Here is a 25,055-nt window from a genome sequence, read left to right on the forward strand (position 1 = left end):
AGTCAGTTATCAAAAATGGAACTGACTGACCAGGGATAGTATCAGTCTTCAGAGCATCTTTGGGACTTAATTCCACCTCCTTTTGTTGCCTGACATTTTGGAATTTTCAAGTGAAGCCAAAAAAGCTAGTTTTGCTGTGGAATTTCTTTGTATAAAATGCTAGTCATATGTACAAATTGGTAAAATTTAATCTGAGCCAGATCCAGATCACACATTGTCATTTTGCAATCCTTATTTAATCCTAGATGACCATTGTTGGTTTAGAGGTGGAAGAGACCTTTCATTATAGTGGAGTGGAAGAAAGAATGCAAAATATGTGGTCAGGAGCCTTGATTTTAGTTTTAATTGTGTAATACACTAGCTATGAGATCAGGAATACATAACCTCACCTGAGTATCAACATTTTATCTGTAAAGAAATGGGATTAAGATTGCCTTCTTCACAGCCTTTACTACAAGGCTAAAATTTAAAAAATAAATGTATGTTAGTATTTTTCATACTGCAACCCTTACATTTACAAACGATGCTTACATTTTTTTCCATGACCTGGTTCATTTGGGGCTCACAGTTTCAGGAGTCTCAGTCCATAGGTGGTGGATTCCATTGTTCCAGTCAGAGGTGAGGCAGAACATCCTGGGTGAAGGACCCAGTGGAGGAAGTTGATTGGCTCATGGTAGCAAGGAAGCAGAGAGGGGTGGGAGAAGGGTCCACAGGGAAGATGTACCCTTCCAGGTCACACCCTCAGCGATCCACTCCTTTAGCCATACCACGCCTGCCTACAGTTACCACCCAGTCAGTTCATTCAAGCTAGGATTCAGCTCTTATGATTTGATCATTTCACCTCTGAATAGTCCTGCATTAACAGTATATTTAAGGGGACAACTCATATCCTAACTACAGCACACCTCTACTGTTATTTACCTAGTATACTTCTTTGTATTCACTTCTTAAAAAGTTTGAAACATCTACCTTATTCTCAAAGAAATAATATCTGTAAAAAGACAGTTTTAAGGTAGTTACTTGTTCTCTCCCATTCATATGATAAATCAAATAAAAAACAACTTCAAAATACTTTGGCTACATGCCACTTTATACTTCCACAGTCTTCAATGTTTTCACAAGATTAACATACTTGTAAGTTTGAATAAATTAAGATAGCAGATGAGTGTATTTAACAGCTTTGGCAGTAATTTTACAGTCAATGTTGACCCTCATTTTTAATGAGATAAAAATAGATTTTGTATTTCTAAAGTGGCCACTGAAATTAGGAGCTCTTGGTTTCCTTTTCAAAATCCTTAAATTGGCACTGGAAATTTTTCTTCTATCTTTTTTATTACAAAGCAGCACACTGTAAAACCCAATCTTCTGGGACATATCTAATATTGTGTCTTTCATTCAATATTGATTTGTATATTAATACACATTTCAGTTTCTTAGCATCTGATTTTAGTATGAAGTCAATGAACAGCAATGTCTTAAAATAGATTTTTGTATTACATGGTTGGTGGGTCTTTAATATTCTGAGCCTGAAGTTAGATGGTTAGAGAGATGAGTTACCACATTCAATTCCCAAAGCTGACTGCGTGGTTATTTATTCAACCAAAACACGTTGGGGATATGTACTGGATACTGAAAATACAGCAGAGAACAAAGTGTTAATTCTTCTGAAGCTTCTTCCTTGTAGGAAAAAAATATGTAATTGAAAAATAATATTTTTACTCTATCTATTGATGATAAGCAATGAAATGAAATGATAGTGGGGAGAGACAGGTAATAGTGGGACTTGGTTACTCTTTCAAAGATGATCATTGGGGAGGGACTCTCATAAGAATCACTACTTTTTTAGAACATAAACAAGGTGAAAATGTAGACCAGGAAGTCACCTGGTCTTGGAGAAGAAAGATTGGGAGTTAAGGTTATGAGAAGGGTGCTGGGTGTCCGTGATGCAGAAAAGTCAAGAAGGACAGGGGTGGGCAGGGGGCTTATAAGGCACTGGCTTGCCTTCCTTCCTTCCTTCCTTCCTTCCTTCCTTCCTTCCTTCCTTCCTTCCTTCCTTCCTTCCTTCCTTTCTCTCTCTCTCTCTCTCTCTCTCTCTCTCTCTCTCTCTCTCTCTCTCTTTCTTCCTTCCTTCCTTCCTTCCTTCCTTCCTTCCTTCCTTCCTTCCTTCCTTCCTTTCTTTCTTTCTTCCTTCCTTTCTTCCTTCCAACACTCTTTGTGGGCACACTTCATGGGATCCTAGCAAAGGCGCCATATGATGTGCTTTTGAATCATCTGTTTGGCTAAGGTTTGGAAGAGAGAATGTAGAGCCAGGAGAGTAGAAAAGGGAGAGAATGAGTGTGTGGTGGACTGGAGTGATGATGTCAGAAGTGGACAAATGTCAAATTCTGGACACATCTCAAAAGTGGAGCAGTTGGTATTTTCCAATGAAATGGGTGTGGGATGAGAGAGAAAATAGTCAAGGATAATTCTAAGATTTGGGAGGATGAGGAGAAATTGGAAGAATCCGGTTTTGATTTGCTTTCCTGCTTTTGCTATAGGTGGGGCTGTTTCATGGGGGGGCTCTGTCATAACTTACCTTCCTGGCCAGCAAAGGCTGGTTAAGATTCGTGACTCTTATGCAAATGCATGTGCTTCTAGTCAGGGAAAACTGGCCACTTTGGTTCCAATGGCAAAACCAGTTCAAGAGCTCACAATAAACAGAGGATAAAGCCTGCTTTTCTAAAAAATATTTTTTTGGATGTTGATAGACCTTTATTTTATTCACTTATTTATATGTGGTGCTGAGAAGCAAACCCAGTGCCTCACATATACTAGACAAACCTCTACCACTGAGTCACAACCCCAGTCCCTAAAGCCTGCTTTTGACATTCTTTTTTTTCCTCTTCTTGGTCCTTAGCTATAATGACATACAACCTGTACCCTCAGAAAGGAATTTCCCCCCAAATTTTCAATATCAGGTAAAATTAAAATTGAGTTATTTTCTTTCTTGTCTATTTTTTTCTTCCAATAAACTTCAGTGTTCCTATAAATCTGTGAAGATTCTCTCCTCTTTTCTTCCTCTGAACACTAGCTACCATTATACTATAGAGATCATTATTATGCTTCTAATGTATTCCCATCAACCCCAAGTTCATTGTATTGGCTTTTCTCATAGTTGAGGAAACCTAGGTTCAGAGACCAGAATTAATGCAACTTGCAAATCTCAGAAATGGCGATGTTGGAAGTCTAAGCCGGGGGTATCTGACTTGCAGGGCCGGCTCTGCACTCTGTGCCAGCTGTTGCTGTACCACATTAGCAATAATCTCTTTATAATATAATAATCACTCTCCTCCCTCTTGGCTACTCCCATTGCCTCCAATAGCCTTGGTGGAAATGTTAACTTAAAGAAAAAAGTGACATTGCTATGGTACAGGTCCTCCCTCCACTATCAAACCTTTCTTGAGTACTTAAGCATTTCTTAAAGTCTCATTTCTTCCTAAAATACTTTGATATTCAAATATTCTCACCGTGCTCTCAAATGTCCCTTCTTTGTGAAGTCTTCCCCGACCTTCCCCATCACATCTTCCCTTGCTTTCTTCCTCCTCTCAGTAACTAAGCCCTTCTATTATATTTCTTAGCCAAGCACTAGAACTATAGTATTACAGTTTGTCATTAGTGTCTGCTCTTCTTTTAGGTATGAGCTCCTCAGGACTGGGGCTATCCCTGGGTCTTTTTCATAGCCTGGCATTAATATGTATTTAATTCTTTGAGCTTAAGAATATGTTTCTTCTATGTGCTTCCTAGTGCCTAGGAGACAGCTGGAGATAAAGTGGGCATTAAGAATATTTTGAATGAACAAAGGGAAAGAGAAAGTTTCTATTTCTCACATTTTCTTTTAAAGGAACAACAACAACAAGAAGAAGGATGGTCAGCTTCTCTAGCTTTTGTAGGCTCATGAATTTCCCTTCGTACAAAAGGTTTATATTTTTGTCAAATGAGTTTCTCAAGGATGCACACAAAGCTCCCTGAGGTTCAGCTTTCTCTTTCATGCCGCAAAGGCCAAGTCAGCAGGGATGCTCCTGCCACCCACCCCCAGCCTACTCCAAGCTTCATGCAATTTTTATTTGCCTTCTTTTGGCCAGTCAACTCAGTATTGAGCTTACATAAAAATTCAACCCTGTGGCATCTGATGAATAACATAACTCCTTGGCCAGAATATATTTGCACTGAGGGAAGATGCAAAAGATACCCAGCTGTCCGCACACTCTTTTTTCCTCAGTAGGGTACCATTCCATTTCAGTGCCCATCAGTAATTAGCCCTATGCCATTGGCTCACCTGGCAAGTCTTTGCAAGAGAGCACAAAAGAATAACACTGGACCCGAAATCAGAGATGCGCTATACTATTTAATAATTTTCCATCCCTTAGAATATGTTCATTTCTGCAAAATGGGAGTAAAAAGAGTTTTGATAAATACCCCTCAGGTCATTTCTAGACTCCAATGAGAGAGGGCACAAAACAGTGTTGTCTGATTATAAAATAATTTTATTCACAAAATAATACTAAAACAATCTTTTTGCTTGATGGTCATTAATATAGTGAAGTGAAGGAGAGGATGCAAGTAAGGGGACAGAGAACAAATACGAACAAAATACTGAGCATGGTCCCATGCGTGCCATGCTCAACAGAGCTGAAATCGTTGTCCATCACTGCTATTGTTGTTCCCTGCTTTCTTGACTTCCTCTCTACCCTGCTGATTATATCATCTATAAAGTTAATAATTATTATCCTTTTTAAGTGTTTGCTAAATGCTAGAATCTATTATAAGTGCTTTGGATAGATTTTCTCATTTAGTGCTTAGAACACATTTCCCCTCCCTCCCTCCTCCTCTTGTACAAATGAAGGAATTTATGCTGAGACAGGTTATAAGTACCTTTCTTAAGATAACAGTTTAAAAGGACAGAAGCTGAGATTTGAACTCAGATACTCTAACTCCAGACCCTTTCATTCTTTTTACCTATGAAATACTGGCAATCGATGTCATAGGACGCTGCCAAATGAAAATATAATGGGGCTGTCTTGTTGAAGTGTTCTGAAATTTTACATTAAAAATTAAAATAAAAAAGAAAGTGCATATTAACAACTTGACTTTTCATTTGAGAGGTAGAGAAGATACATCTTTTTTTTTTTTTTTTGCATAAATGAGGAAGCTGAGGGTTTAAGACCTAAAGTAACTTGATCAAGGAATTCTAGAATTCGGTTTCCCAGAATTCTAAGCTTCTTAGAGCTCATATTGTTTAGAACTGTCATTTTTAGAGAGGAGAATGTGGAGGAAGAAGGCTTCATTTATTCAGTGTTTTATGTTGACCTGGTAAAAATACGAGGGCTCAAACAATCACTAAACTGCATTCATGAATGAATCAGCTAGGCATGGAAGCATTATCGATAGTCTCCTGTCAGATCACATTAACTGATTTATACAAATTTGGAGGGACTAAATCTATTTTAATTCCTTGATTGTATGTGAATATGGTGGTAGACCAATTACTGGAGTAAATTCATGCCAATATTTCCCCGGTGGGTAACTTTAGATGGGACTAAAAGAAGATATTTGAGGATTTACCAAGTTCATTCTTAATACCTCAAATGAGAAGTATAGAGCAGCAGGCCCTTTGGCAAAGATACTTGAAAAAGACAATTTATAAAAAGCCAGCAAGGAATCCGATTGCCTCACTAAAGTCAGAGACACTGGAGGAGACACAGTTGTACTGACCTTATTGTGTCTGTAGTTTTTGGAGTGACTGGGAGTGCTAAACCTGTGTGCTCTGGTGAAGGGATACCAAGGCACCCTCTGTAGCACAGACATGTGGCTTCTGGTAATATTTTTGGCCCTATTGAAGCACACCAGTCAACAGAATATCACTTAATTTCACCGTGATCTTCACAATCATTCTTCCCTCATCTAAAAATATATGCCTTCCCAATGAGTTTTTAGATGTCTGGTTTTTTTTTTTTTTTTTCTTCTTTCTTTTCTCTCTGCAGTGACATCCTAATAAATGATTATGGGACTTAAAAAAAAAGTCATAATGATGACTCATAAAAAGCTCTCAGTCACCAGACAAGAAGAAAAGATGTGAAGTTGGAGGCTCTCTTGAGATCGAGCAGAAATTATTATTATTTTTATTATTAAATTCTGTGCTTCCTCAGAGTTTGTATAGCTTGGTGCTGACTGAGAGAAAAGTCTAATGCACAGGAAATGTGGATGCTGCCTCTGAAATTGCCCCTGTGGCTCTCAGTGGAAGAGGAAAATATATACTCAGGATGGTGGCAACTGCTAGACAAAGGACGCATAATAACACTTGTGGGGAGGACTTGTACACAGGCCATTGTGGATGAATAAGTGGAGCTGTCCACGGAACTGGACAAAACCCAAGAATCTCAGCAAAGCCATCTGGAATATTTAGGCCTTCACAATGGGGGCAATCAGACTTCCTCTAAGAGGACTGATTGCTGGTCTTGTTACAAGGGAGGAGTTAGTGATCAGTGTGGTTAATCATAGCCTGATGACAGCTTCTAGTAAATAAGGACATAAGGAAAGAAAGACGCTGTAGACAGGAATCAGTGTTCTACATTGTTTGAAAAGTTTTGAGGCTGCTTTTTTCTTCCTAATCTCCCAACAAGCATCTTTCTTCTTTTCCTATCTGATATCTGCCTTTCTGTCCATGGAAAAATCCTGTTTTACTGGATCCTGTTTTCAAAAGGCTGCTGCTATCTGTAGAGCCCAGAGATGTTGACTATGGTGATGCGAATGGTCATCTATGAAGGTGGACATGGCTGATACATGGTGGTTGTAATTCAAAGAACGAAAGTATGTTCATTCTTTCATGCTAATTTAGAAATATTCCAAGCATAGTTCTACATTATGACAGAGGTAAAGAGCAATAGCACCCAATTCCCTATGTCAGATCACAGAATAAATCTGGCTCGGTGGTACACACCTGTAGTTCCCACTATTCAGGAGGCTGAAACAAGTGGACCGCTTAAACCCAGGGTCTAGAGATCAGCCTGGGCAACCTAATAACCTGTCTTAAACAAGTCTCAGAAGATTACAAAGTAATATAAGGAGTAGCAAGTGACCTTTTACCAAATACAACTTCACTACAAGATAGAGTAAGATAGTCTCTTTACCTGGAGGTACAGATAGCATATTAGGGATGGGAAACACAGGAAGGGAGGGAGGGAGGGAGAGAAGGAGAGATAGAGATAGGGATAGATATGGTACAATAGATATATATTTGGTAGGAAAAAAAAAAAAGTCAAGCAACGTTGGTTGTGATCTTTCTTTTTCAGTAAAATTTTCCCCAGGGACTGTGTGGTGCTTGAGGATTAAATCAAGGAATGCAAACTGGTGGCTTCAAAGTTTCACAAGTACTGATGTTTTGTCTGAGTATTTTGTTAAAGTCAATGTAACTAGGTTGTGTTTTGCTTTGTGGCAGACCAAGCACACAGTACACATTTGTTTGTATACCCAGCAAGCATTGTGTTAACTTTATCAACTTTTAGGCATTTAATTTTATGACCTCTGGCCTAAATAGTAAAGAGTTTATCACATTTAAGTTTTCTGGACATAGGATGACTGTGGGCAGAATGTGGGAGAAGCTTTGTGGAAAACAGTGAAGGGGATGAACAGAAAGTGAATGGTTATAAAAAGCAAAGCAAAAGTCCCCTTTCTAGAGAAGTCAGTATTAGCTCCTCTTTTATAGTAGAAGAAACCAAATCCCAGGAAGGTAATTAGAAGTTCGAGGTCAGCCAATGGCCAAACTTGGAGCTTGGTCACTAGACGCTTGCTTTTTTATATAGAAACTGGTTTGAAAGAGCAATGCTTCCTCAATTTAACGTTCACCTCTTTAGTTTATCCTGATAGGACTAACCTATGGGGAAATTTCAGTCCAAAGGACAAAATCAATACTTCTACTGTTGCTGATGTTGACAACTTGAACCAAGAAAGGAATAGGAAACTATGGTGTGATCTAGTGAAAAGGGAAACAGATAAAATGATTAACAAGGCCACAGTGTTCTGATTTTTCAGTTGAATAAGGCACTAGGTAATCTATTTCTATTATCTCTTGATGATATTGTATGTTGAAATAAATTACACAGGAAAGTATTTTTGTGTATTTTATATCGACTGAGAAAGAAACATGTCCTTACCTCTCTGTCATTTATGTTCTGTCCTCAGACTCACATCATCTTTATTGTTTATCCTTTTTGGATCAGGAATATATAGTGCTTAAAAGCATTTGGGTATAGGGGAGAATGCTGACATTGGACATGATTCATTGAGTAAATTGACACAAATTTATGGTGATGTGCAGGTCAGTGCACTGATATCAATTCTCTCAAGCAAAATTGCTTTATCAAAATTCCAACTAACAGGAAATGAAATTTCCTATTTTCTTTCAAAGAAATGATTCCTGAACATTCTAATATAGAGTGCCAATATTTCTGAAAATAATTGTTCCTCTAGGAAAATAAGATCTGAAGTTTCATGGGTTGTGGACAGTAAAATGACAATGAAGAATATCTGATTTTCTCTCTATGAATGAGACACTGTTTCTGTGTGAGACCATGACCATTTGTTTCATGGCATGTGAGCATATATTTGTGCAATATTTTATGTCAGTGGTTCTCAAATAGCAGCATGCACCAGAAGAACCAAAAGGATTTGTTAAATGCATATTGCTAGCCATTACCTCAGCATTTCTGGCTCAGGAAGTCTGGGGTGGGGCATGAGAATTTTCATTTCAGGTTGTGCCAGTACTTTTTATCCAAAGATCACGTTTGAGAAAATACTTTTCACTATACGTTCAAAATACCTTTCATACATAGCATGGAATTAACACTAAACTAAAGTAAAACAAACCAAAGTTTAAAAACATGCCTTTCATATCAATTATGAGATTCATTTATCAGATAACCTTCATAAACTAGAAAGGCTGGCAAAATTTCTTATATGTTATGCATAGTAAAGGAAGATGCTGAAGTTAATTTGCCCAAGTCCATATGATGAATAAGTGTACTTCAACACTGGATTCCTTCATTTAACCTTCAGATTTGAACTTAAATAAGGTCTACGTGATAAGACTAAGAAAGGGAATATTGGGTAATTTTCATTGATTAGAAGATAGGATATAAATTAAAGATAAATTCATTTGCCTAGCATCCAAGATTTTCATGAACTGTCCCTTGCCTAAATATATGTGGTCTTGTTAAGAATATTTAAAATTTTAGCTGCTTTGAAACACACTACATTAATACTGTTGTACTGATACTTCATTTATTGGTTCTTAAGCTTCATGATGACTAGCTAGATATCAGAAGAAGTGCAGAGAAGGGGTTTTAAAAATTAGCTGTTTCTTCCCAAAAAAGATTTACATGCCACATTGTACTCCACAACTTGGACAACTAATTCCTGAATTTCTCTATCCTAAACTCACACTGACAGACACATCATAATCAGATTGTCAAAGATTAAAAAGACAATGCTTTAAAAGCAGCAAGAAAAAAGCAAATTGTCACATACAAGAAATCCCCATAAAATTATCATAAACTTTTAAGAAGAAACCATGAAGGTCTAAAGAAAGTGGAATGATATATTCAACCAACTACTGTTGGTTGTTCAAACTTGATGACTTAAGTCTCTTAAAGTATCTTCCTTCTTTATTTTGTTCCTTAGATTTCATGATCATATATATTGAACTGTTTTCAACTTCACTGATTCTTCCTTCTACTTGATCTCATCTGCTCTTGAATCAACTGAATTTTTCATTTCAGTTACAGCATTATTCAACTCTATGATTTCTGCTTGGCATATTTTTTTATACTTTCTAACTCTTTGTAGAAATTGTTTGTATTTGAATTGCTTTCCTGAAGTCAATCACCAATGATTTGAATTGTGCATGAGGTTAATCACATGTCTCCACTTCACTTAGGTTAGTTTCTGGAGACTCTTCTTCTTTTCTTATTTGGAATGTATTTCCCTGTTTCTTTTTCTATTTCCCCCCCGCCTTGACTCTCTGTTGTTTTCTGCATGTTATATGAAAAAACTCACCTCCTAACCTTGTTAACCTGGTCTCATGAAAGGGTGAATGATATCATACATCAATCTGAACAGAGGTTTTAAGGACCCTCTCAAATCTCATGTTTGACAAACTGATATATTATCTTTTGGAGGCTCCCTGGAGTTAGGATGTGCTACATTTTTCCAGTATCTCAAGACTGGTGCATTAGGATTCAGGCTCTCTATATGTACCTAGAATGCTTAGGGTGTATTCCTGTTCCTTCTATCTTCACAGTGAAGCTGAGAGTAGGTTTTTATCTTCCAACATTTCTGCATTAATCTGGAGAAGGATCTGTGGCAAATTCCTGTATTCACATTCAGTCAGCACTCTGGGGAGAGAGTTGCTGGAAATGGCTTATTGTTCATCCTCCTCTTTTGACCCCTGTGATATACGGCCATTCGTAAATGAAAAACAACCATCATTCCCAGAGAAGTCAGTCCCTTATATAAGAGTTATCGTAGTTGTAGCCCTCAGTTCGTGCTCAAGTTTCTTTCAGGAAAAATGGGTAGACTTAGATTTATTACTGGATAGAGACAGAGGAAAAGCTCATAAAGTGCCAAACTCTGGTTCAGACTATCAAAGTGCGATTGTTTGTCCTGTTAGTGTTATTTCAAATGAAATATTTCAGATGACAGGCTGTCAAGTAGATAGTGGGGGAATGTCTTCTAAGCCCCATCTGGAAAGAAAATGGTAGTCATGTATTCCTTCTCCTTTTTCACACTATTCCAAGTTGTTGTGAAACCTGGAAGTGTTCACAGAGCTATTTAAAATCATCTGGGGAGACTCACATATGTCCAATTTCTTCTGCTCCCAGAGTTTAAAAGTTTAGAAGACAGTCACTGAGAAATTAACTGTAAAAGTTAGGGTGCTTATTGTGTAGTGTAGTATAAACCCATTCTTGGGAGAAACAATGAGCTATGTTTTTGTTGTTGTTGTTGTTGTTGTTGTTGTTTGTTTGTTTTTTGGGTACCAGGGAATTGAACCAAAGGACACTTAACAACTGAGTCACATTCCCAACTCTTTTTAATATTTTTATTTAGAGACAGGATCACCCTAAGTTGCTTTTTAATATTTTTATTAGAGACAGGAGCACCTAAGTCCTTGCTGAGTTGTGAGGCTGGACTGCAACTTGTGATCCTCCTTCCTCAGCCTCTGATGTCACTGGGATTACAGGTGTGCGACACCATGCTGGACTGAGCAGTGATTTTAAAGCTTTTTCTCTGCAGTGCTTCTGGAAAATGAAACCCTGGGACATTTTTGTACACTTATATAAAACTTTTTTCTGTGATCTGTTCGGATTTGGATAGACTCAGACTCTCTGCTTTCAGAGTTAGGAGGTTTAGGATGCAATCCCTTGGATAGAAGTTTTAAAAGTTAGTGTTTGATATGTGAACAAACTTTTCCCAGAAGGGATTAATAGACTTGTGTTTATTGCTGGGGTGACCCAGGGGAACAGGTTCAGACAATATCAAACTGTTTCTCAGGCTGCCAATATATTAGTAGTTGTCTCTTCTTTTAACTCCCCAGTGCCAAGTTAGTTAGAAACGAGACCACTACATAGCCCCAGAAAGTGTATGCCATATGCTCTTTCTGGAGAAAAACAAGAAGCTGTACTTTTAAGCCCCTTCTCTGTGCTGCTGTGGGTATGAGGCTCCTAGAAATGCTGGTGAGCAGGTTCAAAACAATTGCTTTTTCCTGTGGTATATGGAAAGACTTGCATGGTCTAATCTCCTCTAGGTACACTCCCAGATTTGGCTAAGTAAGAGTCAAACTGTGGGGAACCTTAGAGCTAAGGCTCTGTGTGTTGGGCCCTAACCCTTCTCCTCACAGACAGAAGTTAGACATTGGGGAGCCCTTTCCAGTTTCTGGGGTGTAGTGCCTCAACTTTTCCTGCTTATTTGATGTGGATGTTTTCTCAATGCCCATGTTGCAGGACTCTCGCAACGGGCCTGTAATTTTATCTCCGAAGGAACTGATGCATTCATGAGTAGAGGGAGAGTCAGGAGTCTTTTATTCTACCATGTTGCTGATATCACTCCACTTTCATGTTTAATTTTTAAATGAACTTGCAATAAAATTTACTTTTTCTATGTATATGTCCTATTAACCAATGTATAGATTTATCTAACTATTACCAAAGTCAGGATATAGAATAGTCCTATTACCTTATACAACTCCCTCATTTTAACTTTTGCTACTCAGATCCTTCCTAGATACCTAATTCCTGGCCACCACTGATCATTCTCTGCCATTATCATTTTGTCTTTTTAAGAAGGATATGCAAAAGCTTCCATATGGAGTCTAAAAGTTAGAGATTGGACTCTTTCAGCATAATGCTTATGAAATTTATATAACTTGTTGAGACTATTGGTAGTTTTAGTTTTGTATTTTAAAATGCTTAAATGTTAATTATTATTATTTGGGTGCATAGTAGTTCATTGTATAGATGAACCACAGTTTATTCATTTGTTTAAGGACATTTGGGTTGTAAGCATTCCATGATGATTGTGAATAAAGCTCTTATAAACATTGGAAGAGAGACCTTGGTGTAAATGTAAGTTTTCATTTCATAGGGTAAATACCCAAGAATAGGATTTCAGGGGCATATAGTAAGTACATGTTTAACTTAATAAGTGGCCACAGAATTTACTTCAGTGTTACTTTGACATTTTTTTTATTCCCACAAACATATATTGAATGGATTTATTTTTAATGTTGAGTTCAGTTTTAACCCATCCATCTCAGCAATTTGCATTGTCAGTACTTTTAACAATTCTGTGAAATATTAAATAAAATCTTACCTTACTGTGAATTTAATTTGAATTACTCTAATGGCTAACAATCATTTCATGGGAATACTTGCCATTTATATATTCTTTTTTGGGGAAATATCTGTTTAAACCTTTAGAACATATTTTGAGCTTTTTTTTAAATAAAGTGTTGAATTTAGAAAGCTTTCTATATGCATTGCATTCAACTTACTTTTTAAATATGTAATTTTCAACCATTTACCCCAGTCTTTTCATTCTCCTCTTAGTGTTTTATACAGACCCAAAGTTTTAAAATTTTGATGAAATTCAACTTTTCCTCATTTGCTCTTATGAATCAGGCATTTAGAGTTGTAAGAGAACAATTTTTAGTTTAGTGGATGCTTGGGATTAAGGGATGAGGAGGAATGGAAAAGGGTAGCAATTAAATACAGAGTTTCCTTTCCAGATGGTCAAAATGCCTTAAAATTAGATTATGGTGATAGTTTCAAAACTCTATATTGTAGAAGTCACTGAATTCTGTACTTTGGTTGAATTTTATGCTATGTAAATTATATTTTTTAAAAATTGTATCTTATGTCTCCATAAAGCTATTTAAAAAATAAAGTTAATTTTAATCAATAATTAATATTTCAATAACATTCAGTTTTGAAAATTCAGTTGAATAAATAATGATTTTTAAAAAGTGTTGTTTGTCTAACTCAAGGTCATGGAGATTTTATTTTTTTCTTCTGAAAGATATATGGTCTTACACATTTACATTTATAATTGTTTTTGAGTAATTTTTGTATAAGATGTGAAATTTAAGTTCAGATTCTTTTCGTTCTTTCTTTTGGACTAGCTGCCAAGTTGATTCCAACACTACTTGTTGAAAAAACTATCCCTTCATTGATTTGTCTCTACACCTTTGTTGAAAATCAATTAGCCATATTTGTGCCGGCATATTTCTGGAATCTGTATCTGTTTCATTGGTCTATACTTTTGCCAAAACCATGCTGTCTTGATTACTGTAGCTATGTGTTAAGCTTAAAATCTGGCAGTGTGATTTCTCCAACTTTACTTTTCTTTTAAAATAAATTTTGGTTATTCTTATTCCCTTACAATTTCACATAAATTATGGAATAAACTTATCTGTATCTGCTTGGATTTGTTTGGAATTGTGTTAAGCCTATCTTTCAGTTTGATGAACATTGTATGGTAAGTCTTTGAATCCATAGACACACTGTATCTTATTATTTATCTGGGTTTTCATTTTTTTTTTTAATTTCACTGACATTTTATAGTTTTCAGTATTCAGGCACTCTAAATGTTTTGTTAAATTTATACTGAAGTATTTCATTATTTGACACTTTTAAGCTTTTATAAAACATTCTGTTTGCAATTTTTGTTTCTTTGTAGAAATACAAAATACTTTTTGTGTGTTATCCTTGTATTCTGTGGCCTAAATGAAATCAATTATTATGTCTGAGAAGTTTATGCTGGCTTCTATTATATTCTGGATATTATAATCTCCTGACCCCTCCAAAAAATACCCAAATAACTCAATAAATAAATGGGAAAATGAACTAAACATTTCTCAAGAGATACAATGGCCAACAAATATGTGAAAAAATGTTCAGCATCTTTAGCAATCACAATAATGCAAATTAAAACTATACTGAGATTGTATCTCACACCAGCTAGAATGGCAGTTATCAAGAGCACAAATAACAGTAAATGCTGGTAAGGATGTGGAGGAAAAGGTATGCTTATGAATTGTTGGTGGAACTGCAAACTAGTACAACCATTTTGGAAAGTAGTATGGAGATTTTTCAAAAGACTAGAACTGGACCCACTCCTTGGAATTTATGCAAAAGAACTAAAATCAGCGTGCTAGTTATTCATGCATGCCAATGTTTATAGCAGCACATTTCACAATAGCCAAGTGATGAAACCAGTCTAAGTGTTCCTCCATGACAATTAGATAAAGAAAATGCACCTTATATATACAATGGAATTTTACTGGGCCATAAAAAGAATGAAATTATGGCATTTGCTAGCAAATGGATAGCATCATGGAAAACATCATGTTAAGTGAAATAAGCCAGACTCAGAAAGCTAAGGCTTGAAATTTTCTCTCATATGCAGAAGAAAGAAATAAGGAAATAAAAAGATGGTAGGTGTGTGTGTCATGAAAATAGAAGGGAAATCAGTTAAATAGAATAATGGAATCAAGGGGGAGGGAGAAAGAATGGGAAAGGGGAAGAATTGTGGAATAAAATTGACCAAAGTATGCTGTGTGCATTTATGAATATATTATAATGAATCCCACTTTTATATGTAACTATAGTGCACCAATTAAAAACTAAGAGAAGGAAAAATAAGAGAAGTAGAGGATTCAGGGAAGGAGGAGGGAGTAAAAGAGGTAGTACTGGGGATTGAAATTGAGCAAATTATGTTACATACACTTTATGAATGTGAAAATGAACACCACTATTATGTATATCTATAATGCACTAATAAAATTTTAAAATAAATGGCAGCTCAGGAGACTAAGGCAGAAGGATCATAAGTTCAAAGCCAGTTTTGGCAACTTTATAAGTCCCTAAGCAACTCAGTGAGACCCTCTCTTAAAAAAGAAAAAATGAAAAAAGGGTTGGGGTGGTTCAGTGGATCCCTGGTACTAGGATTAGAGATTAGAACCCAGGACCTTGCCATACTAGCAAGAGATCTACCACTGAGCTACACTCCCAGCCCAATGAGAAATTTTAAATGTATTGCCTCACAAGAACCATTTTGATCTAAACCAGAGGTTCCCTCACATTTTTGGTTCACAGTCATCATGTTTTTCATTTTATTTTTTATTTTTAGAGACTGCATTTTGATTCACTGTACACAAATGGAATACAGAAGAAGATGTACAGGTGATTAAAAACTATATGAAAAACTACTCATCATTTCTAGTATTTAGAGAAATGCAAATTAAAACAACTCTAAGACTTTCTTCTAACTCCAACTAGAATAGCTATTATCAAAAACACAAGAAATAATGGGTGTTGGCGTGGATGTGGGGTCAAAGTCATACTTGTACATTGCTGGTGGAGTTCCAAATGGTATAGTCACTCTGGAAAGCAGTATGGAGATTCCTCAGAAAACTTGGAATGGATCCACCTTTTGACCCAACTATCCTACTCCTCTGTTTATACCCAAAGGACTTAAAATTAGCATACTACTGTAACACAGCCACATCAATGTTTATAGCAGTTCTATTTACAATAACTAGATTGTGGAACCAACCTAGATGCCCTTCAACAGATGAATGGATAAAGAAACTGTGGTATATATACACAATGGAATATTATTCAGTTATAAAGAAGAATAAAATCATGGCATTTACAGATCAATGGAAGGAATTGGAGAATATCATGCTAAGTGAAATAAGCCAACCCCAAAATACCAAAGGCCCAATCTTTTCCCTGATAAGTGGATGATGATATATAATGGGGGTGGGGGGAGGAAGGTGAGAGAAGAATGGAGGAACTTTAGATTATGTAGAGAGAAATGAGATGGTGGAGGGGTGGGGTATGAAGAATGATGGAATGAGACAGACATCATTACCTTATGTACATGTATGATTACATGAATGATGTGAATCTACATCGTGTACAATCATAGAAACAAAAAAGTTTTTTGTTTAAATAAATTTATGTTGATTCTTGGAATTTTCTCAATCATCTTCCTTTTCAATCTACATAAATTAGTTTCTGTTCTTAGCTTATTTCACTGTTTAGGACTTCTAGTATGACATTGAACAGAAGTATGAGAGTGGGTATACTTGGCCTATTTTTAATCTTATGGGAAAAGCATTCTAAGTTTCACTGTTAAATATTATGTTAGCTGTAGATATTTTACAAACACATCTTCTATTAGGTTTAGAAAGTTTCCCCTCTAATTCACACACTTCCTAGAGTGTTATCATGAATGGATGTTGATTATTTTTAGAAAATTTTTTTCTATGTCAATTTAAATAATCCTGTAACTTCTATTCTTTGAAACTTTAATATGGAAGATGATATCAATTGTTTTCAAATACTGAATCAACTGTTCATTGTTGTGAGATGTCACAATTAGTTACAGTTTTCATTTTTTGTTGAACTAGATTTGTTATTTGGTCCAAGATGGTTATGTTTATGAGGAATTTGGATTATTGGTTTTCTTTCTTTTCGTTAAATTTTTAAAATTTTATTTGTTCTAATTAGTTGTACATGACAGTAGAATGCATTTATACATTTTGACAGATCATACATAAACAGTGTAATCTTTAATTTTTCTGATTATTCATATTGCAGGATCACATTGGTCATGCAGTCATCCATGTACATGAAGTAATAATGTCAGTTTCACTCTACTATCATTCCTTCCCCCATCTTTTTTTTTTTTTTTAATTTGGACCATCATTTTCTGCTTTAGATATTGAGGCAAGGTAATGGAATTTACAATGAATGGCAAATTACTGTTTTATCTTTGATTTTCTGGAATTTTTCTTAAAATTAATATTGTTTCTTCTTTTAATATTTGCTAAAATCCACCACTGTAACTGTTTGGGCCTGGAAATTTATTTTTTTCTGAATGTTTTTAACTATGAATTCAATTTCTTTAATAGTTATAAAACTCCTCAGATCCTGAAATGTCAGATATTGTTGACAGTGCTCTTAAGTTCCATATTCTAACAATTTGTTGTTAGTGCCAACTATTACTGAAAGAAAAGTGTTAGTATCTCTAACTGTAACTGTGAATTTGTTTTTTCTTGTCTGTCAGAATTTGCTTCATGTGTTTTAGAACTCTGCTATTAGAGGGCAGGGTGTCTCATGCCTGTAATGCCAGTGACTCTGAGGCCAAGGCAGAATTCCAAGTTCACAACCAGCTTCACAACTTAGTGAGACCCTGTCTCAAAATAAAACTACAAAAAGGGCTGGGTGCATAGCTCAGTGGTAGAGCACCCCTGAGTTAACTCCCAAGCACTAAAATACTACTAATAACAACAACCACAACTGTGCTATATATAATTAGCACAGTTATAACTGTGCATGTATAATTAGGATTGTTATGTCTCCTTCAAGAGCTGACTCTGTTATTATTATGTAATGTCCTTCTTTTCTCTGTAATGTCTAATTTGTCTGACAGTACTATAGTCACTCTAGATTTTGGATTAATATTTGTAAGGTATATAGTCATAGCTTATTTTATTGTGCTTCCCTTTATTGTGCTTTGTGATATTGAGTATTTTACAAATTAAAGTTTCATGTCAACCTTGCACTGAGCAACCACATTGAACCCATTTTTCTAACAGCACATGACTGCATAATGTCTCTGTGTCACATTTTATAAATTCTCAGTATATTTTGAACTTCTTCATTACCATTACATCTGTCATGGTGATCAGTGATCTGTGGTCTTTGTCGATAGTCTCATAATTCTTTGTGGTACACAAATTGTGCCTATATAAAATAGAAAACTTAACTGATAGATGTAGCATGTGTTCTGATTACACAACCAACCACCCATTCTTCCTTCTCTCTCCAACTTCTTGGGCTTCTCTGAGACACAAAAATATTGAAATCAGGCTAATTAATTCCCCTACACTGGTTTCTAAGTGTTCATGAGAAAGGAGGAATCACAGATTCATCACTTTAAATCAGAAATTGGAAAAGATTAGTATAGTGAGGAAAACGTGTAAAAACCCAGATATGTTGATGGCTTGGCCCCTTAGGTCATATAATCAGTCAAGTTGTGGGTGCAAAGGACAAGTTCTTGAAGGAAATTAAAGGAGCTACTTCAGTGAACACATAAATGGTAAGAAAGCAAAAGAACCCTTTTACTTATACAGAGAAAATCTCAGTGGTCTTATAGAAGATCAAGCCAGATATAACATTCCCTTAAGACAAAGCCTAATCTAGACAAGGCTCTGACTCCCTTCAACTTCATGAAGGCTCAAAGAGGTAGGAAAGCTACAGAAGAAAAGTTTGAAGTTAGGAGAGTTTGAAGAAAGGAAGATGTTTCTTTAGCATAAAGGTACATGTTGTAAAGGTAAATGCCAGGTGAAGCTGCAGCAAATTATCTAGAAAAGCCAGCTAAGATAATTAGCAAAGATGGTTGTGCAAGTCAGACAATGTTTTCTCAATGTCTATGAAACAGACTTAAGAAAATGTCATTTAAGGCTTTCAGGGCTAGAGAGAAGTCAATTCTTGTCTTAACAGTTTGCAAGGACAGGCTGATTCCCTTGTTATGAGCAGGAGCAGGACAGCTGGTGACTTTAAGTTGAATCCCGTGCTCATCAGCATTCTAAAAAGCCTAGGGCCCTTATGAATCACACTAAATCTCCTCTGTGTTCTATGAATGGAACAACAGAGCCTGGATGAGAGCACATCTGTTTACAACATGGTTTACTGAGTATGTTAGGCCTACTAAATACCTACTGCTCAGAAGAAAAGCTTTCTCTCCAAATATTACTGCTAATTGACAGTGCACCTGGTCACTCAGGCTCTGATGAAGACGTACAATGATAATAAAATTGTTTTCGTGTATGCTTGCAAAATATCTTTTGTACGGCTGATCGATCAAGGAAAAATTTTAAATTTAGTCATAAACACATTCATAAGTATATATATATATAACTGCCCTAGACAGTAATTTTTCTGATGGATCTAGACAGTATAAACTGAAAATCTTCTGGAAGGGGATTGCCATTCCCTATACCACTAAGGACATTTGCAATTCATGTCAGGAATTAAAACAAAAACATTTATAGACATTTGATTCCAACCCTTAAGGTTGACATTGAGTCATTCAAGATGACACTGGAGGAAATAACTGCAGACATGGTGGAAACAGCAAGAGAACTAAAAATAGAAGCAGATCCTGAAGATGTGTCTGAATTGCTACCATCTTATGATAAAACTGTAATGAAGAAAGAGATGCTTTTTATGAATAAGCAGAAAAGTGGTTTCTGGAGATGTTATCTACTTCTGGTGAAGATGCTGTGAACATTGTTGAAATGCTAGCAAAGGCTGTTGAATACTGCATAAACTGAGCTGATAAAGCAGGGGCAGGGTCTGAGACGACTGACTCCAATTTTGAAGGAAGTTCTACTTGAGTAAAATGCTAATCAACAGCACGTATTAGCATTATTTTGTGAAAACCAAGAGTAAAGTGATCTGGAAAACTCCACTGTTGCCTTATTTTAAAAGGTTGACACAGTCACCCTGACCTTCAGTAACCTCCACTCTGATCAGTCAGTAGCCATCAACATGGATAGATGACCCTCTCACAGCAAAAAGACTAGGACTTCCTACAGCTCAGATGATCCTTATCATTTTTAGCAATAAAGTATTTTGAGTTAAGGGATACACAACATTTTAGATGTTAAGGTACTCTACACTTACTAATCTATAATATAATATAAATCTACCTTTCACATGCACTAGAAAAACAAAACGTTTGTGTGACTCAGTTTATTGAGATATTTTCATTATTGTGGTTGTTTAGAACCAAACCTGCATTATCTGTATGGCATGCTGAGTATTTTTTTTATCATTTTGATTTTAACCTCCTTGTATCATTATATTTGAAGTAACTTTGTTATAGTTCTAGTTAGTCTTCTATATGTGTTCTGAAAATCTCTGATTTTCAGTTGCTATAAATAGTCCATTTAAAGAATTTAATTATTAACATGTCTGAATTTAGGCATGCCATTTTATTATTATAATTTTTGTTTCCTTTATATTCGGTTTGTCTCTGATCCCTTCCCTTCTCTCTTTGATGTTACTTGGAACATTTTAAAAGATGTTATTTTACTTTGTTGTTTAAACTTTCTCATCCTATGATTTTGGTATTGATTTCTCTAAGGATTTTGATAGAAATTCTTCTATTATTTAGAATCAGTGTTTTCTAATATCAAAAGTAATGCTCAAACCTTTCTCCCCTTGTAAGTTTCTTTCATGTTGTGGTTTTCTTATATATTGCATGCATATCCATTGAAAGCCTCATTAGACAAAGTAAAGGATTTTTATTTTAAATGTAAAATATATTTTTAAAAAGGCAATAGAGAGGGAATAGTGTATTTACCCAGATATTTACCATTTCCATTCTTTACTCATTCCTAATATTCTAAGTTTACTTATAATATGATTTTGCCTTTTTCTGAAGATCTTTAACAATTCTTTCAGAGCCACGGAATTTCTTATTTTTCTTTTATCTGAAAATGTCTTTGTCTTTTTTCCTGAAGCATCTTTTTTTCTGGATATAGAATTCTGGTTTCACAGATTTTTTTTTTCTTTTAACACTTTAAAAATGCTGTTCTAGTTCCTTCTTGGCTCTTTGGATTCTGATGAGAAATAGAAAACCATTTGAATTTCTATATACATATGTATGCACCATTTTGCTTTGGTTGCTTTTGGTGTCTTTTAGTTTTCTGTGGTTTTCCTGTGTGTTGACATGGATTTCATTGTGTTCATCATGTTTGGGATGTTTGGGGTTATTAAAATTGTGGGTGTATGATTTTCTCCAAATTGAGAATTTTCAACAATTATTTTTTCAAATTTTTTTCCTTCATTTCATTTTCCTCCTCTTCTCTTGAACCTTTGATAACTCAAATATTTGACATTATGGAATTGTTCCACAGGTACCTGAGGCTCTGTTGATTTTTTTCCAATAATTTTTCTATATTATTTTTTAGATTAAATAACATCTAATGATCTGTTTTTTCATTTGCTGAATGTTTCTTCTGTCATCTTCCTTATGCTACTTTCCATTTAAAAATATTTCCATTTTTGTATTTTTCAGTTCTAACTTTTCATTTAGTTCTTCTTCATGTCTTCTATTTCCATTCCAAGACTTTTCATTAAGTGTTCACAAATGGAGATTTAAAATAACTTTTTAAATGTCTGTATCAGATAATTTCAATATCTATGCCATCTTGTAATTAGTTTCTCAAATAATATATCTATATGAAGTGAGTTTTTCTATGTAAAGTAAGATTTTCCTGATTGTTCAAATGTTGTGCAATTTTTATTTTTGTCTTGGACCTTTTGAGTACTATGCTATGATCCCAGTTCTCATTTAGATTGATAATTTCATCACTTACATTTTAGTATCTATTCAACATGCTTGTTTATCAATTTTGAGCAGTTATATATGGGTTGTTGTCCCTTCAGTTCTGCTGTCAAAAGCTTTGGTAGGTATTTGAATCTGTTCTTTATCCATGCTATTTACAGTCAAATTCATACATTTGTAGCACTGGGTTGAGCTCAGGGGTTCATAAACAACTTTACAAGATCTCTTCCTGATGTCTACCATGTCCCCATAATTTTCTATTTCCTAAAAGGTTCTTTACAATTATCTGGCCAAAAATCTGATGCTTTATTATCATTTTTTGCAATACATTTCCTAAAAGTATGCCAGAGTCCAGAGTGAAGCAGAAGAGACTAGAAAGCATCAATCAATCAATCTTGGGAACACAGCCTCTCTAATCACAGAGGAGCATTCCTCTCCCTTGGAGTTTTGGATCCTGTGGCTACTGTTACTGCCGCTGGTGCCAAGGCTATGAGATTGCTTGGACAAGGGCATAATAGAACACAGAATGAAAGGTTGAAGGACTGTATATATTCCTGCAGACCTCTTTCACTCAAGTTGTACCTAGAGGTCTCCTTGTGGGTCTTGAACTCTCTGCGCACACCTCCAGGTTTTAGGCTGGGGCATGGTGATATTGCACAGGGAGCGTGGGTGAGGTAATTTCACTGCCAGTTGAGTGATCTTTGACATTCTGAGGTCTTTGTCCTGGGTCTGCTGCTGTTTACTTCTCAGAGTTTTTGATAGATATTGCATCTATTTTGTCCAGGTAGCTGCATTTAATGGGAAAGAAAGAAAGACGGGGAGAGAGAGGGCGCACATGCAAGCATGTGATTACTACCTCAACCTAAATCTCCCACAATGATCTTTCCTTTCTTGAGGCACATGTACCATCTTCTATGTACCTTATGACAATTAATTTACAAATTGCTTTCATCACTGATGGAGAATCATGAGGATGGAGGAGATGGTGCTTTACCACAGCCTTAGGAGCATGCTGTGTACGTCATCCACTGGCACTCGGAATTATTTTTTGTATCCGTGGTTGTATAAAATTCATTAAACTCACCTCTGGACCATTCAAATTAAATCAGTCTTTGGGAAATTTAGATGTTTTGAATACAATGAAGAATAAAATAGAATAATCATTACACATTCATTCTTTTATCATGAAATCAAGGAAAGGATCCATACCTTAGTCAGTTCCTGTTCTAGCAGAGAGGAACTCCTTGTTAAATTGTGCTTACTGTCACTAAGAATAATGTTCAAAATTGATTTCCTAAGGAAAAACTGCTTAAATGTCTATAGAGTTGGTCTGAGGGTTTCATTAACTCTTTTAATCTAAGGATTTAATCTAGAAAAATTCCTATTTTTGATCACTGTTCAATAAGCCAGGCCTGGAAACTTCAGAATTACTTTTATTAATTCAGCAACATTATTGAATTTTTTCAACAAACTCCTACACTACACAAGCTCCAGATAAGGGGATATGAATACAAAAGCAAATGAACCAACTAATGTCCTTCAAGACAGAGTCCACAAACTTTCCGCAAAGGGTTACATATGAAGTAGTTCAGGCTTTTTAGATAAGTTGGACCCTGTCACAGCCACTAAGCTTTGCTATCATGGTGTGAAGACATACAGACAAGATGTATGTGAATGGGTATGGCTGTCTTCCAGTGAACTTTATTTATTAAGAGGTGGCAGACGTATTTTTGGCTTGCTGGGTACAGTTTGCCAATCCTTTCTCTAAAAACTAGATTGTAGTGGGGAGAAAAGAGACAGAATGACAAGTTACAATAAAATTTCCAAGAACAGTGATGCAGTCCTTAGTGGGTACTATGAAAATAGAGAAGATGAGTTATCTTATGTGGTCAAGCAACAAAGATGCTTAGGAAAAACTTCCTGGAGGAGATGGTGCCAGATGGGCTCTGAAGTTAGGTGAAGGAATATTAGAGAAAAGGTTGGAGTTAAAGGAATGAGCAGACTTGTTGAGGTGTGTGTAGAGAATTACACATAGAATTTAATTTCTGCAAGTTCAAGGAGAAGACCAGTTTGAAGAAGGTGTGATGCTCAAGTGAGAGATGAGGTTGAAAAATCAGATCAGTAGAGATCCATGAAGGGTCTTAGGCAGAGCATCAATACATTCAGTTTTCATTTTATATATATGACTTGGGTGACTATGTAGAAGAAGGATTCTAAGAAGGTAACTCTAGAGGTCCTTTGTCACTAGCAGACTATCCAGAAGAGTAATATCCATATATTGGGTAGCAGTGGAAGGCAGAGAAAGTGGAGGGTTAAGATTCAAGAAATATTTTAAAGCCAGAATCAGAGGGACAGAGTGCTTGATCAGATGGATGAATCTGATTGGATGCATGAACCCAATTGGGTGAATGTTAAGTGAGGGAAAGATGACAGGCAGGCATCATTCCAATATTTGCAGTTTGGTAATATCACCAAATAAAAATATTGTAAGAAAAAATCAATTCAGAGAATATATGAGTTTAGAAAAGGTGCATTTCGGGCAGTTAAAGAATATCCAGACAAAGTTCTTCAGGCTACAGTTGAATATCTATAACCAAAATGTCGGTAAAGAAACATGAATATACGCAAATGTGGGCACTGTGCTGTTTCTAACCACTGAAGGGGTGAGGGGGGGATTGGTGGTGTCGTAGGTGAATTCAAATGTGGAGATAGGAAAGGAAGTTGATGTAAGTCCTGCTTGGTGGTCCTACAGTGTTTTGATGAATTGGGAGACATGACCATATGGCCATATACTAAAAGAGGGAGATGAAGGCTGGGTGCTGGGCTTGCAGAGATGTAAAGGTTTGCAAACTCTTCAAGGAGGATGGAAAGTGAACCGATTTAAAAAAAAGTTGTACCTCATTTATGTACAATGAATCAAAATGCAGTCTGTAAAAATTTTTAAAAAATTAAATAATCAATAAAAAAAAAAGATTTCACAGTGGAATAAATTTTTCCAAAGATGCAGGGCCATTTGGTCAGAAGAGCAGAGAGAGGATGAAGTAAGATCCTGGGCTTTCTAAGTGGGCATGGAGTTCAAGTGAGGTAGAAGACCCAGG

This window comes from Sciurus carolinensis, chromosome 6 (genome assembly GCF_902686445.1).
Source record: "Sciurus carolinensis chromosome 6, mSciCar1.2, whole genome shotgun sequence".
NCBI classification, from domain to species: Eukaryota; Metazoa; Chordata; class Mammalia; order Rodentia; family Sciuridae; genus Sciurus; species Sciurus carolinensis.